The 15,606-nt window shown below is 44.8% G+C and overlaps 1 pseudogene; it reads left to right on the forward strand.

Annotated features, from left to right (window-relative positions):
- Positions 1–1,249: 1,249 nt before the first annotated feature.
- LOC136511160 (leucine-rich repeat extensin-like protein 7) lies at positions 1,250–14,672 on the forward strand (annotated as a pseudogene).
- Positions 14,673–15,606: the final 934 nt, after the last annotated feature.

Raw genomic sequence — 15,606 nt, forward strand, 5'->3', positions numbered from 1 at the left:
CCAAGAGAACATATTCGAGTGTATCCTTTAATTATGATTCCATAAATTTGCCTACTAACACTCATATCAACATACCCGCGGGCAAGTTATCCCAATTTGATGGGACCAACTTTGCCAAGTGGAAGCATATGATGAAGGCTTATCTTATTGGACTCCATCCGAAGATGTGGAATATTGTGTGTGTTGGTTTTGAAGATCCCATTGATCCCAAAAATCCCACACCAAGAGAGGTTCGCATGATACATCTCAATGCTCAAGCTACTAGTGCTCTTCTAAGTGCATTAAGCCCGGAAGAGTACAACAAAGTGATTGGTTTGGAGATTGCTAAGGAGATTTGGGACACCCTTCACCTTACACATGAAGGAGTTAGTAAGGTAAAGAAGTCCAAGATTGATCTATTGATGGCTCAACTCAATAGGTTTGTTATCAAGTTTGGAGAAGGCCCTCAAGAGATGTTTGATAGATTGATGGTGATAGTTGGCAAGATTAGAGGCTTGGGTGGGGATGACTTGAATGATCATCATGTTGTAAAAGTGATGTTGGTAGCATTTGCGCCAAGAAACCTAACTCTTGTGACATTGATTAGAGAGAAGAAGAGGTTTGAAGAGTTCACCCCTAGTGATGTCCTTGGAAGAATACTCACTCATGAGCTCATGGAGATGGAGATACAACAAAGGAAGAAGTTTGGAGAGCTAAAAGCAAAGATGGAGAAATTGAAGGTCAAGGAGGTAGCTCTCAAGTCAAACAAATCAAACAAGGCCTTCACCTTGAGCAAGCCACCAAGATCAAGATCAAGCAAGGTTGAGACGGTTGATTCATCAAGTGACTCAAGTGATGATGAAGATGATGAAGTATCTTCCGGTGAGATTGGTGATGTTGTTTTGTTCATGAGGAAGTACAAGAAGGGGTTGAAAAGAGAAGGATACAAGTTTGTGAAGAGGAGATTTGCCAACAAGCAAAAGAGGAAATGCTATAATTATGGGAGCACAGAGCATTTCATTGCCGATTGTCCTTATGAGAACAAAGAGGAAAAGAAAGACAAGAAGAAGAAGCACTACAAGAAAGATGACACGACCCAACACAAGAAGAAGAACTATTTGGGTCAAGCTCATATTGGTCAAAGGATGATAGCTCAAGTGAAGAAGAAACAAAGAAAGTTGCAACCGTTGCTATCAAGAAGCATTCTTGTTCACCAAAGCTCTTCACCAACTTGACCGATGATGAGGAGAGATCTATACTCTTTTGTCTCATGGGCAAAGCAGAAAAGGTAAAACCAAAATCCAAGCCTAAACCCTCTCCTCCATCTAGTGATGAATCTGACATAGACTCTAGTGATGAATCTAGTGATGATGAAGTAAACAACTTGGTAAGTAAAATGGATAAAAAATCTAAGAACTTCATAGCCAAGGTGGTAGATGAATTATAGAGAACTCAAGCTACTCTTGCCAAATAAGAGAAACTCTATGTTACTTGCAAGAAAGCTCTTGCGTCAAAAAGAAGTGAGGTTGAAACTTTACGTTTGGAAATTGACCAAGCGGAAAGTGTCATAGCTACCCTAAAGGATAACCTAAATACTCTTCAAGAAAAGCACAATGCCCTCAAGACAAGAAATGAGGATCTTGAAGAGCAATTTAGCATCCTTTGGGATAAAACCTCACATCCAACGAAGGCAAGTGAGATCTCTAATGCACCAACTAGCAAGGGTTGTGATAGATGCTACAATGTTGATTTAAAAGCTTGTGCTACTAACATTGCTAATATGGAAGCTATGAAGAAGGAAATTGCAAGACTCAACAATATCATAGCTAGTGGGTGCATGGATGAAAGCAAGAAGCCCAAGTTCATTCAAGGAAGACATCCTTTTATCAAGGATGGTCTAGGCCACAATAAGGGTGGCAAGACCGGTGAAAGGAAAATGGTGAATGGAGTGTCTTGCATCAGGTTTGAGAAGGAGACCATTGGAGAGGTGCAGCTAGTGCAGACTGTGGAGGCTCCACACAAAAATGCGAAGGTTTCGTGCCCTAGAGGCTTTGCGCCAAAACATGGAGGTTCCGGGGTCTGGCAGAACAGTGGCACCAACAGAATCAAGGCACCATCTCAACCAAGACAACAAGCTCCTAAATCATCTAACACTCGCCTATAGGTCAAGAAGAACCCAATCATACCAAAGAGGAACAAGTATGCATACAAGCCCAAGACCCATGCACCCCATGAGAGCATGTCCTCTAGCTATGTGTTGAGGCGCAACAACCTTGGTAAAGTTGTTGCCACGTATGTTGGAAATGAGTCCAACATATATGTGAAATGATCTCTATGGGTTCCTAAGATTCTAGTGGCTAACACTCAAGGCCCCAATGCTAACTGGGGACCCAAAAGGAGGAACTAAACTTGTTTTATAGGCATACTCCTCCAGTGGATCAAGTTGAGTGCTTGATAGTGGATGTATAAATCATATGACCGGAGAGAAGAGTATGTTCTTATCTTATGCCCAAATAGAAGGTCCAAGTGAAAACATAGTATTTGGGGATAATTTAAAAGGAGAAGTGCTTGGTGTCGGTAAAATCTCTATAACTCAAGATCATTCAATTTCCAATGTTTTACATGTTGATTCGTTAAGTTACAATTTATTGTCCGTATCACAATTATGTGAGATGAGCTATGATTGTCACTTTACGGATAAGGGTACGACCACCATTAGAAGGGAGGATTCCTCTATTACTTTTATGGATCGCTTGAAGGGCAAGCTTTACCTAGTTGACTTCAACAAAAGTAAAGCAATACTTGAGACTTCTTTAGTGGCAAAATCTAGCATGGGTTGGTTATGGCATCGCCGACTAGCTCATGTTGGGATGGGGAACTTGGCCAAACTTCTAAAGGAGGAACACATCCTTGGACTAACGAATATTCAATTTGAGAAAGATAGGATATGTAAAGCATGCCAAGCCAGAAAGCAAGTAGGCGTACCACACCCACCAAAGAGCATCATCACTACCTCAAGCCCATTGGAGCTCATCCACATGGATCTCTTTGGATCGGTTGCCTATGTTAGCATTGGCGGTAACAAATATGGTCTTGTTATTATTGATGATTATTCTCGCTTTACGTGGGTGATCTTTGTATATGATAAGAGTGAAGTGCAAGGGAAGGTGAAGACCTTCATTAGAAGAGCACAAAGGGAGTTCAGGCTACTATCAAGAAGGTGCGAAGCGACAATGGTACCAAATTCCACAACACCAATGTTGAAGAGTTTCTTGATGAGGAGGGCATCAAGCATGAATTCTCGGCTCCATATACCCCTCAACAAAATGGGGTCATTGAGAGGAAGAACTGAACTCTCATTGATATGGCAAGAACAATGCTTGATGAGTACAAGACTCTAGACAACTATTGGGCCGAAGCAATCAACACCGCTTGTCATGCTATCAACCGCCTCTATCTTCACAAGTACTACAAGAAGACTTCATATGAGCTTCTAACCGGTAACAAACCCAAGGTGTCATACTTTAGAGTATTTGGGTGTAAATGTTTCATTCTTAATAAGAAGCCCCGAAGCTCTAAATTTGCACCTAAGATTGATGAAGGCTTTCTTCTTGGTTATGGTCCAAACGAGCACGCCTATCGGGTTTCCAATCTTTCTACCGAAAGAACTGAAATCACGGTAGACGTGATGTTTGATGAATCTAATGGCTTTCAAGTGGAGCAAGTTGATTTAGATGTTGTAGGAAAAGAAAAGCCACCTTGTGAAGCAATCAAGCATATGGCCATAGGTGATGTGAGACCAGTTGAAGTGACCGAAGAAGAAGACCCTCCACTCCAGGCTTCAACACCACTCCAAGGGCCAACTGCTGTCCTAGGTCTTGTGAACATGCAAGATAGGGAGTCTCTGCGCCTAAACATGGAGGCTCTGTGGCCTAGAGGTTCCATGCCTGGACACAGAGGCTCTGGGGTCTGGGACAACAATCAGCAAGAGGAGGAACAAATACAAGATGATGAGCCTCAAGCTGATGAAGATGATGACAACCAACCCCTACATCAACCTTTAGATAGGCTACCTCATCCAAGAGTGCATCAAAGTGTACAACGGGATCATCCCGTTGATAACATCCTTGGGCGCATAAGAAATGGGGTAACAACTCGATCTCGTCTAGCAAATTTTTGCCAATTTTACTTGTTTGTTTCCTCCTTAGAACCTCTTAAGGTAGATGAAGCTCTTAAGGATCCGGATTGGGTGATGGCTATGCAAGAAGAGTTGAACAACTTTGAGAGAAATCATATGTGGGAGTTGGTGGAAAGACCCAAGACTAATGTGATTGGCACCAAGTGGGTCTTTCGAAACAAGCAAGATGAACATGGTGTGGTGACAAGGAACAAGGCAAGATTGGTTGCTCAAGGGTTCACTCAAGTTGAAGGGCTAGACTTCGAAGAGACCTTTGCACTGGTGGCAAGACTTGAAGCAATTCGAATGCTTCTAGCCTTTGCCATCCATCATGATTTCAAGCTATATCAAATTGATGTGAAGAGTGCCTTTCTCAATGGTCCACTCTCTGAGCTAGTCTATGTGGAGCAACCACCGAGATTTGAAGATCCTAAGCATCCTCATCATGTCTACAAACTCCATAAGGCGCTCTATGGGCTTAAGCAAGTACCAAGAGCATAGTATGAATGCCTTAAGGATTTCTTGCTCAAGCAAGGCTTTGAAATAGGCAAAGCCGACACTACTCTCTTCATAAGACAGATTAAGAATGATATATTTGTGGGCCAAATATATGTTGATAACATAATATTTGGTAGTACTAATCAAACTTTTTATGAAGAAATTAGTAGGATTATGACAAAGAGGTTTGAGATGTCTATGATGGGTGAATTGACGTTCTTCCTCGGGTTTCAAGTCAAGCAATTGAAGGAAGGGACATTCATATGCCAAACTAAGTACACAAGGGATATACTTAAGAAGTTTGACATGGCAAACGCCAAACCCATTAAGACACCTATGCCGACAAATGGGCACTTAGACTTGGATAAAGATGGGAAAGCTGTTGACCAAAAGGTATATCGTTCCATGATCAGCTCCCTACTTTACTTATGTGCATCTAGGGCGGATATTATGCTTAGTGTGTGCATGTGTGCTAGATTTCACGCTAACCCAAAAGGGTGGGATCTTATGGCCGTTAAGAGAATCTTGAGATATTTAGTACACACTCCTAACTTTGGCTTGTGGTATCCTAAGGGCTCAAATTTCAATCTACTTGGGTATTCGGATTCCGATTACGCCGGTTACAAAGTAGAAAGAAAAAGTACATCGGGGGCATGCCAATTCCTTGGACGGTCCCTAGTGTCTTGGAGCTCTAAGAAGCAAAATTTGGTAGCCCTTTCCACTACTGAAGCCGAGTATGTGGCGATCGGTGCATTATGTGCCCAACTACTTTGGATGAAGCAAACCCTTAATGATTACGGATGTCGCTTTACAAAATCCCACTTTTATGTGATAATGGAAGTGCCATAAAGCTTGCAAACAATCCCGTGAGCCACCCAAGAACTAAGCACATAGACATCTATCATCATTTCTTGAGAGACCACGAAATCAAAGGAGATATCACAATTCACCATGTGAGCACCAAAAAACAACTAGCCGATATCTTCACAAAGCCTCTTGACAAGTCAAGTTTTTGTGCTTTGAGGAGTAAACTAAATATACTTGACTCTCATAACATGGTTTAAAATCTTGCATGTCTCTATTTGTTATTTTCTATTTAAACTAGATAGGTTTGCAAAATATTCATAAGTGTTTCAAAATGTTGGTTCTTATGTCCAATCTTGTCTCAAGTAGCTATTGTTATGAATTGTTGATCTGCTGGCTAGCTACAAGAGACAAGAAGTTCATGACCATAATCAAAACACTGAAAAATTACCTTGAAATACAGACCTAGTTTCAGCTCAGTGTCAGATCGCAGAGGCTCCGTGTTTCTATGTGGAGGTTTCGCGGCCTAGAGGCTCTGTGGCCTAGCGTGGAGGCTCCGCACCCTAATGGTTTCGCTAGGGTTTGGGTAAAATCAAAAATGATTTTGATCTTTCCCTTTTTAACCCTCCTAGTAACTATCCTGGGTTACTAGGTTTCTCATTCACCGTACCGTCCGCTCTCACTCTCTCATGTGCACTCTTGCCTTCGCCATTGCCGTTGCCACACCATCGCTCCTGCCGTAACCACTCCATCACCCTGCTCCCCTATGTCGTATGGGCATTTGTGGTGGTGGTGCAGGAGGTCAGGACTCAGGGGGAGTCCACGAAGGAGGAAGAAGAAGTCGTCTTTGTCGCCATTCGAGGAATCCACACCGCCAGCCAAAATCCTTGGCTCCCCAGCTGCGCCCGTAGCAGAGGAGCAATCCTTGAGGCCATTTGCGATTGTCATCATCCTCCTCCCCTTTGGTTTCTCACATCCAAGGTGAAACCCTAATTCCACCATGGATTCAATTTGGGTTATCTTTTCGATTGATTTCTTGCGTAGACAGAGTTGTTTTAGTTATTTAGTGCTAGATTTGATGGTACATTGTGCTAGATTCAAGTTGATAGTTGAATCAAATTAACGGCTCATCCGCTAGAATGCAGAGGCTTCGGGCATCTGCATGGAGGCTCTGGACCCCAGAGGCTTAAGGTTAGATTGTGGAGGCTTCGAGATCTAGACAAACCGAGTGCCTTGATTTGCTTCAAAACTCAACTCAAACCTACTATGATGTCGCTATTATGTTTAAGCATTGTTTCTTATTCTCTCTATGTGTTCTTTTTGTTAGATGGAACATGATCCAGGTTGAAGAAATGAGAAGAGGTTGAAGCGCTCTAATGATCATGTCGACCACCAGATCAGAGGCATAGTTGTACGAGAACTTGCTAGTGGTGGTAAAGATGTTGGTTAAGGCAGTGGACAGCAGGGCAGAGGTCAAGGTAGCCAAAAAAGCTCAACCTAGAAGAGGCAGTGGTAGTGGTGCTAGTCATGGCAGTGCTGACCGTGGTGCTGGTGCTACTAGACATGGAGAAGGACCTACCAATGATGGAGGAAGAGAAGGGAAGATCATACCTGTAGTTGGTGCGCCAGACACACCCCCTTATTTCTTAGAGTTTGATCAGTCCTATATGGTTCAGCATCAGGGTGCCCCAGTGAGGAGAGAGCCAGTGATCTATGATCATGGAGTCCAAAGGCAGCACAGTAACTATCACAATTTGGGAGTGCAAGTCAAGAGAGCTAGGGCAGAAAATCCCTATGTGTGGCTGAATGACAGAGGGATAGACTATAGGTTTTGGTCTCTATTAAAGTTTGACTTCTACAAGACTGTGATTCTTGCCAAAGAAAAGAAGATAGTGCAAATGAAGTACATTAACTGGGATCACATTGAGAGCATGAACACGCCAGATTCTAAGAGAGTGATAGATACAGTGACTAAGCATGGGCTAAAGGACATCATGGGTTTCCAATATGATTGGAATTGAGAGATCCTAGCTCAGTTTCATGCCACTTTCTTCCATGATGTGGTAAATGAGACCATTCATTGGTTGACGGAAGGAGTTCACTACAAGGTAGATTTCACTATTTTTGCTTGTCTTCTAGGGTTTGGGAGTGGAGATAGATATGCAGACACCATTCAGACAAAGAATATCATGAAAGCTGAGGATGTTGTATTTGCATATGAGAGGAGAGGTCTAGCTGATGGGAAAATAGTAGGGATGAAGTCTTTCTACTATGCAATGAACAACCTTTTTAGAGAGACAATCAACTCAAAAGGTGGTGACTCAACTTAACTGAGGAAGTATGCAAAGAACTTGCTTGCAAGGATGGCTCCAAGGAGTGATGCTTTCTCTATTAGCAGGTTTATTTGGGCTGAGTTGAGTGACTCACTAGATGATGCTAGGAATGATCTCTCGTATGCTCCTTATATCATGTATATCATTGAGAGGGTGTCTGGCATTGAGTTTAAGAAGGATGTGAAGCACAGGACATACAGGTTGACATAGTGGCAGCACACAGACTGGGAGGCACTGGTTGGGGCTGCTGGCACATCAGCTGCAGCAGGGGCTGCACCCTTAGAGAGACCTAGCAGCAGCAGGCCTTCCTCTTCTCACCATAGATCGAGGGGGAGCAAGCTCAAGGAGTTGCTCAAGAACATATTTTGCATATGTCAATATGTTGTGGATGCCGCTTATGAGGGAAGGAAGTTCATCAATGACATGAAGAGGCAACTGGGACTTGAGGTTAGAGAGATTCTGCCGCCACCAGTGTTTCCACCCTATGAGGACAGTAGTGAGGATGATGAAGAGATGGAGTATCCTCATGATTAGGAGATGCTTGGTGAGAGGATGAACATCCTTAGACATGAGAGAGGATAGTCCAGGCCATAGAGGTTAACAGCTACTACACATAGGGCTGGTAGGGCTATTGTGAGTGACAGTGACGAGGAGTCTGGTGAGAGGACTATTTTTTACAGCAGGTAGCAGACCGACCTGGCAGATGATGATGATAGTGACATTTGCAGTGACTGGAGCAGGGAGCAGTGAGATGGTCATACTCTACCTCTCTTGTTCTTTCCCTTTTTGGCATCTGTTGACAAAGGGGGGGAGAGGCAAGATTGAGATGTTTCTTTTGTGTCGTCGTTGTCTTTCGTCATGGTGGTAGTAGAAGTAGTGGACATTGTGAGTTGTGAGAGTCGAGGTCTTTTTCGAACTCTCTTTCTATCTTAGTGGTCTATAATAGTACTTTGATTCACCTCTGTGTGGCGATTGGTGGTCATGGACATGGACATGTGAATTTTATATGAAATGAAATGCTAGAACTGTGGTAAAACTTCTTCATATTCATAAGTTTCTAGCATTCCATAACTGTGTGATGTCTATTCATATATATGTGATGATTTCTATTCTGATTAGAATATTCTAAGTGTGCAGAACACGGAGGCTCCGCGCTTTGGCCCGGAGGCTCCGTGGTCTGCAGACCCAGGATATTTTCTTTTATGCATAAAGTGTCATACACATCAAGGATTATTATTTGATACACTTCTTTTGTACCCCCACGATGGCATGAATATACAATGTATCTTTCATACTTGCTCTTAATATATGCAAAGTAAGTCTTGAAGGGACATTTTTATAATTCCAAACAAATATTGCATATATTAAGGCGGAGCCCTTGTATTCTTGCTATGAAAAGCTCAATCTTTCAATTAAATGTAGGCTTTAATTATGTTGCCAACATTTACCAAAAAGAGGGAGATTATAAGTGCAATCAAGCTCTAAGTGGATTTTGGTAATGTTGACCACATAATTAAAGGACTAATGGCTTTGACAAGTGTTTGACAGCATATCTTTAATCATGGATGCAAAGAAACAAAGGAGGAGACCCCCAACTCGAATGGATGGCTTGCCATGACTCTAAGAGCTAGTTTAATTCATTTTATATTTTGAAATTGAGTCATAGGACAAGCTGTACTATCAAGGGGGGTACTAATGGTGTGCTGGGTGGAACCAAGTGCTCAAAACTCTATCTACATCTCAAATAATCCCAGCCACAAAAAGGCCAGCCGAGCTGAATTCTTATCTGCTTTGGCCTACGCGGAACCTCCGCGCTCAAACGCGGAGGCTCTGGGGTCTATCTGACCAGACCATTTTGTGGGTGACATGGGTGGTATTTATACCATACCCCTTCACACCCAACGGTTATCTTCACTCAGACTCGAACTAAAGCTCTCTCTCTCTCTCTCACCCAAGCTTGGTGCTCCCAACTCCCTTACTCAAATCTTTATGATTCCTTGAGGGATTTGGCTCTAGAGAGTGTGAGAAAGCTCGAGAAGATCCTTCTCCTCCGTTCTTGTGCACTAGGTGAAGCCCTAGCCGCTTGGTGTGTTCATTACTCTTGGAGCTTGGCTCCTAGACGGCTAGCAGTCGCCCGGTAGCTCCCAATCTGTTGTGGTTGAGCACCGGGAAGTTTGTATTACCTTTTGTGACTTAGTGGAACCCTCTAACCCATTGCCTTGGTGATAGGTTGGAGAAGAGGAGCAAGTTGAAAGAGACTCCATAGCCTTTGTGGCGAGTTGAACCACGGGATAAATCCTTGTGTTCACTGTGATTGCTGCTGCTGTTGCTATTACTTGTGATTTGGATTGATTTTTAGGGTTTGCATCCGATCTACGAATTCCTCATCTTCTAGGTGCAACCAACTGTTTGCCTAGGAAGGCTGAAAAAGGCCTATTCACCCCCCCCCCCCCCTCTAGGCCACTTGCTAGATCCTTTCAGTATGAAACACATGAAACATCCTAATAAAACACTTGCAACTTGCAGCATGAAACCACTTGCTGCAACATAAGATTAAAACAGCTAAAACATTCAGAACATATTGTTGCAACATATGTGTAAAACATATGCAACATCCAAATAAAAAATGATTGCAACTTACGTCTAGAAAGCAGATGAAACATTTTCAAAAAACGCTTGCAACATGTGTAACATCTCCCAAACTACTTTTGCAACATCAAGATGAAATAATTGCAACATACATCTGAAACGTCTAAAACACTTAAAACATACATATGCAGTATAGGGGTGGGGAAGGTCAGGGTTGAACGGTTCCGGCCGTCGGGGTGGGAGCCAACAACGAGCCGCGACGCACGAGCACCACCAGCACTGGTTGTGCTCATGGGCGGCCTTGGCTTGGTCGAGGAAGACCTGAGGTGCCACAGTGGCCATGGTGGGGTCAGCAGCACGCGCGACAGCGATGGGGACGAATGGACGATGAGGGAGCGAGTGGCGCAGGTGACTAGATGAGGCACGGGGCGGTGGGGGAAGGGCACGGCACGGCAGCCGACGAGCATGCGGTGGTGGAAGGCGGTGTGGCAGGGCGGAGTGGGGTGGGCGGATGAGCGTATAAGCACGGTGGATATATTTCTTTTTGAGAGAGAGAAAGAGCATATGAGTAGATGAGGATGAGGCGCATCCGGATAGAACAGACGTCCGAGGCCAAGCATTATCATTTTAACTACTATTACTGTTTTATTCTCCTACTTGGCCACTTTGAATGCACCAACCACTCCCGATACCGTACCTGTAAATTCTGATAGCTTATTAGAAAAGGACTTAAATATAGAATAAGTACGGTACACATTTAGATGGTATTCTTCATGCTGACCCGTTACCATGTCTTATAAATACTAAATAGGTAGCTTCTTCATCGAGCATATATACATTTAGCTGAGAGAAGAACATAGGGAGATGAGAAGGACAAGGAGAATGTAATAGGAGATGGCAAGTGGAACAGCGGGTCAAGAAGTTTTGGGATGGGATGCAATGGGAATTTTAGGTGAAGATCCAAAAGGCAACACAGAGAGAGAATCAGAACTTCTCAATGAGGAGGAACTGAACTACATCGGAGCCAGATTACAAGTAGTTGAGCTAGCTGTAAAACGCAGTTTGTAATACTTAAGTTAAAATCCAGTAGCTAGGATGGTTGCGCTGCACTTACGATGGTTCCTCGCCACTGTGTCGAGCGCTTGTGTAACAGAAACTCAATTCCTCCTAACGAAAAACGGGTGAAAGACCCGATCGAGAAAAAAAAAGTTTGTGATAGAAGCTCATGTTCTTCAAAATGTGTGCTTTGTCACTAGCTTTGTGATAAGGACTCGGTTTGTTCTCTAAAGTGGGCCGAGAATCACATACCTTTTATTTAGAGATGGAAACATTTTGGCCTCTGCAGCCACGCACACCCAAGAGTTTTGTACTTTTACAATGTTATTTCAGCTAAACAGCTGAGTGAAAAATGGGGTTTTCAGAAATAAAGCATGAATAAGATGATTAAAAGCAAAGACTTTTATTGTTTCTCCATCCATTCTTAGCAAATAGGTTCATGGCAACGACCTCTAATCTCAAGCTATTTTTGTTAGATGAATATTGTTTGGATACTTTCTGGAACCCAATCTAGCGTTGGGACAGACTGAGGTACAAGCCACTCAATTTGTGTCCAGACCCATACTGCGAATAATTGCATATATATTGTGATTATAGATTAACTCAACATGTTCGCTTGTCTTATAATCCGTACTTTTCAGCTTGTTTTTTTAGCCGGAACAATGTTTTTCTCTCACAACAAATCAGTCAGGACAGTGTTTCGGCTTGTTTTTTCAGCGAAGCGAATGGGGCCGAATGTTTGCTAGATGGAGATGCTTTGCAGTGAACAGGAGACAGGATTCCTGCTTAATTTGTTTCGAACATTTTGCATGCTTATTTTTCTATGACAGCAAGCAGCGAATACTGATCAACTACCTTACTACACCAATTATTAGTAGAAGTCTTGTTCTAACGAAGGATCCCTGATTGACATGGGTGCAGGCATCTTGATGACGTTGAGTTATCATGGGTGCAGGCATCTTGATGTTGAGTTATCGTTCTCATGAATGCTAGTTGCTACTTTGGAGTATCTCATGGTTGTAAAATTATGCATTCATGATTACTGCAAATCTGTGGTGACAACGAAGCACTTGTTATGTGTATTTTCGAACGATCATTGGTTGATATTATTTTGAAATGAAAATTATCAGTCGGTATATGGCCCTAACCATATGGATGTGGCTATCTCCAATCCATGAAAAATTGGATCATTCATGTATTTTTTTTCTCCCTTAAAAATAGTAGGAGCATTGTCCAATCACTTAAGAAGAAAAGAAAGTAAGTTGTGTTGCAAAACGTGGTATTACATGGAATAGAACGAACGAACTTGAAAGCCTAAATGTGAAACAAACCATGGCTGCTAGCTTGCTTCGTCAAATTTATCTCTTCTTCGATGAGGACCACCTATGCCAGTGGTTGAAGTTTGCCGGGGAAAAAAATCATGAGAAAATTCCTTCGTTGCCATCGAAAGCTATAACAATCCCTTCGTTGCCATTCAAAATGACATGTTTCCTTCGTTGCCATCGGATTTAGATTTTCTGTTCTCTCGTTGCCACTGCTGTCACAGAGCAGTCACAGCGTGACTTCTCTCCCTTCCTCTGTGACCGTGATGAAGCGCGCTCGCAGGCGCAGGCGCAAACAGACACAGCGCACACACACACTAATGAAGTGATGAGTGATGACTAATCAGCGAGATGAGTTGAACTGAGCTTGCTGTGCAGCTGGCCCCCATGTGACTCTGTGTGATGAGCCTGCGCTGCGCTTGCCTTCATCAGTCACACACACACGCGCCCGTCCTAGCCCCATGTGCCTGCTCTGAATGCCACTGCCTGCTCCACGTTTCCCTCTCCCCTCTCTCTCTCTCTAGATCACAAGACCGACCCGCCGTCCGGCTCGCATTCCCTGCCTCTCCTCTGGCCGGATCGCACCGCGCCTTCGCGTTGCTGCTGCTGCTCGTCTGCCCCTCGGCGGCGCAGCAGGAGGGGGCCGTGTCTGAGTCGTACGCGTCCTCGCTCGCGTCCCGCTTCGACGCGCCGCCGTCGTGGGCGTTCCCGAACCCTCGCCTCCGGGCGTCCTACGCCGCGCTGCAGGCGTGGAAGCGCACCGCCATCTTCTTCGACCCTTCCAACGTCACCGCCAACTAGGTGGGGCCCAATGTTTGCGCCTACAACGGCGTCTTCTGCGCGCCCCTTCCCGGCAGCACCTCCCACGACATCGTGGTCGCCGGGATCGACCTCAACCACGCCGACATCGCGGGGTACCTTCCCGCGTCGCTGCTGCTGGGCGCCCCGGACATGGCGCTGTTCCACATCAACTCCAACCGCTTCTGCGGCGTCGTCCCGCGCACGTTCGCGCACCTCCACCTCCTCCACGAGCTCGACCTCAGCAACAATCGCTTCGTGGGCGGGTTCCCGGAGGTGGTGCTGTCGTTGCCGGCGCTGCGGTACTTGGACCTCCGCTTCAACGACTTCGAGGGCAGCATCCCGCTGGCGCTCTTCGACCGCCCACTCGACGCCATCTTCCTGAACTCCAACCGCCTCCGCAACCCGATCCCGGCCAACCTCGGGAACTCCCCGGCCTCCGTCGTCGTGCTCGCGCACAACCGCCTCGGCGGGTGCATCCTGCCCAGCATCGGACAGATGGCCGACACGCTCAACGAGATCCTACTCATCACCGACGAGCTCACGGGATGCATCCCGCCGCAGGTCGGCCTGCTCCGGAAGCTCACCGTCTTTGACGTCAGCGTCAACCACCTGCAGGGACAGCTCCCCGCCAGCATCGCTAACATTGCTGCTGTCGAGGAGCTCGACGTCGCCCGCAACCGTCTCGAGGGCGCCATGCCGGCGGGAGTCTGCGCGCTCGCCAGCCTCAGGAACTTCACCTACACCGACAACTTCTTCACTTCGCACCCGCCTTGCGCCAAGGCCACCGCCGACGGCGCTTGGAACTGCATCCCCGGCGCGCCGGCCCAGCGCCCGCCGTCGCAGTGCGCGGCCGCCGCGGCACACCCGTTCGACTGCAGCAAGGCGCAATTCTAGGAAGCCCCGGGCTACACCCCGACGCCGGGCGGTGGCCACGCACGCGGCGACCGCGGCCGCGGGAGCGGCAGCCAGCCGCCCACGCCGGTGTCGTCGACTCCCAGAGGCAGAATCGCAGGGAACCCGCCGCCATCGTCTGCTACTCCCACTCCCGCGGGAGCGAGTTCACGCCGTGACTCCTCTGTAACAGCAGTGGCAACGAGGGAACGGAAAATCTAAATTCGATGGCAACGAAGGGAACATGTAATTTTGAATGGCAACTAAGGGATTGTTATAGTTTTCAATGGCAATGAAGGAATTTTCTCAAAAATCATGGATTGCATCATCCAAATATTCCAGGTTGTGTGCATGGCGGTGTGCTTCTAACTTTTGTCAATGTGTTCAATCGAGTCTTGCCATATCACTGCTGCAATATAATAACCGCTTGCTCAGCAGTAATTATGGCTGTGCTTGGCCATATATGGTTGCTTATGGCTGGGCTTCATATAGAGGTAACCAAGTGTAAAAAATATTGCTGGCTTGAAACTATTGCTTTTTTCACTAAAAATGAACGGCCAGCCCAGACAGCCAGCTCGGCCAAAAAGGCGTGCCACATACATAACCATAGCAATTTTGAATTAGAAGAAAACAAAAAAAATGTGAGGGTCAAAAATTGTAGCATGTAACACCCTAAAATTTTCACATTTGGAAAATAGGATTAAAATAATTTAATTTGGAATATTTGTGCTCATGAAAACATAGGAAAATAAAAATTTTCATTAAATTAAAATTCATCATAAGGTAGCAACATGTTTGAGCATACATGCCCTTGCATTTGATTTATTTGGTTGAGTGGTTTTGATTGAAAATTTGAAATGGTATAAATTGCTTTTGCAAATAAAATTAAAAATGGCTTTGAAGTAAAAGAAAAGGAAGAAAAGAGAATTAGGAAATAAAAACATTTAAAAAGTTGTAAAAATTTATTTTTGAAAACTTACCAAAATTGTTCAGCTTACTTTGAATTTAAACTATATTTAAAATAATATTTAAGTTTGGTTTTGATTCTAAGTTCAAATGAATTCAAAACCCATTTGAAAAAGTGTTAGGGAAATCAAATTTGGAAAAAAAAAACTCTCCCTCTCTCTTCTGGCACGTGGCCGCAGGCAGCCCAGCA

Source organism: Miscanthus floridulus, chromosome 16 (genome assembly GCF_019320115.1).
Source record: "Miscanthus floridulus cultivar M001 chromosome 16, ASM1932011v1, whole genome shotgun sequence".
NCBI lineage: Eukaryota > Viridiplantae > Streptophyta > Magnoliopsida > Poales > Poaceae > Miscanthus > Miscanthus floridulus.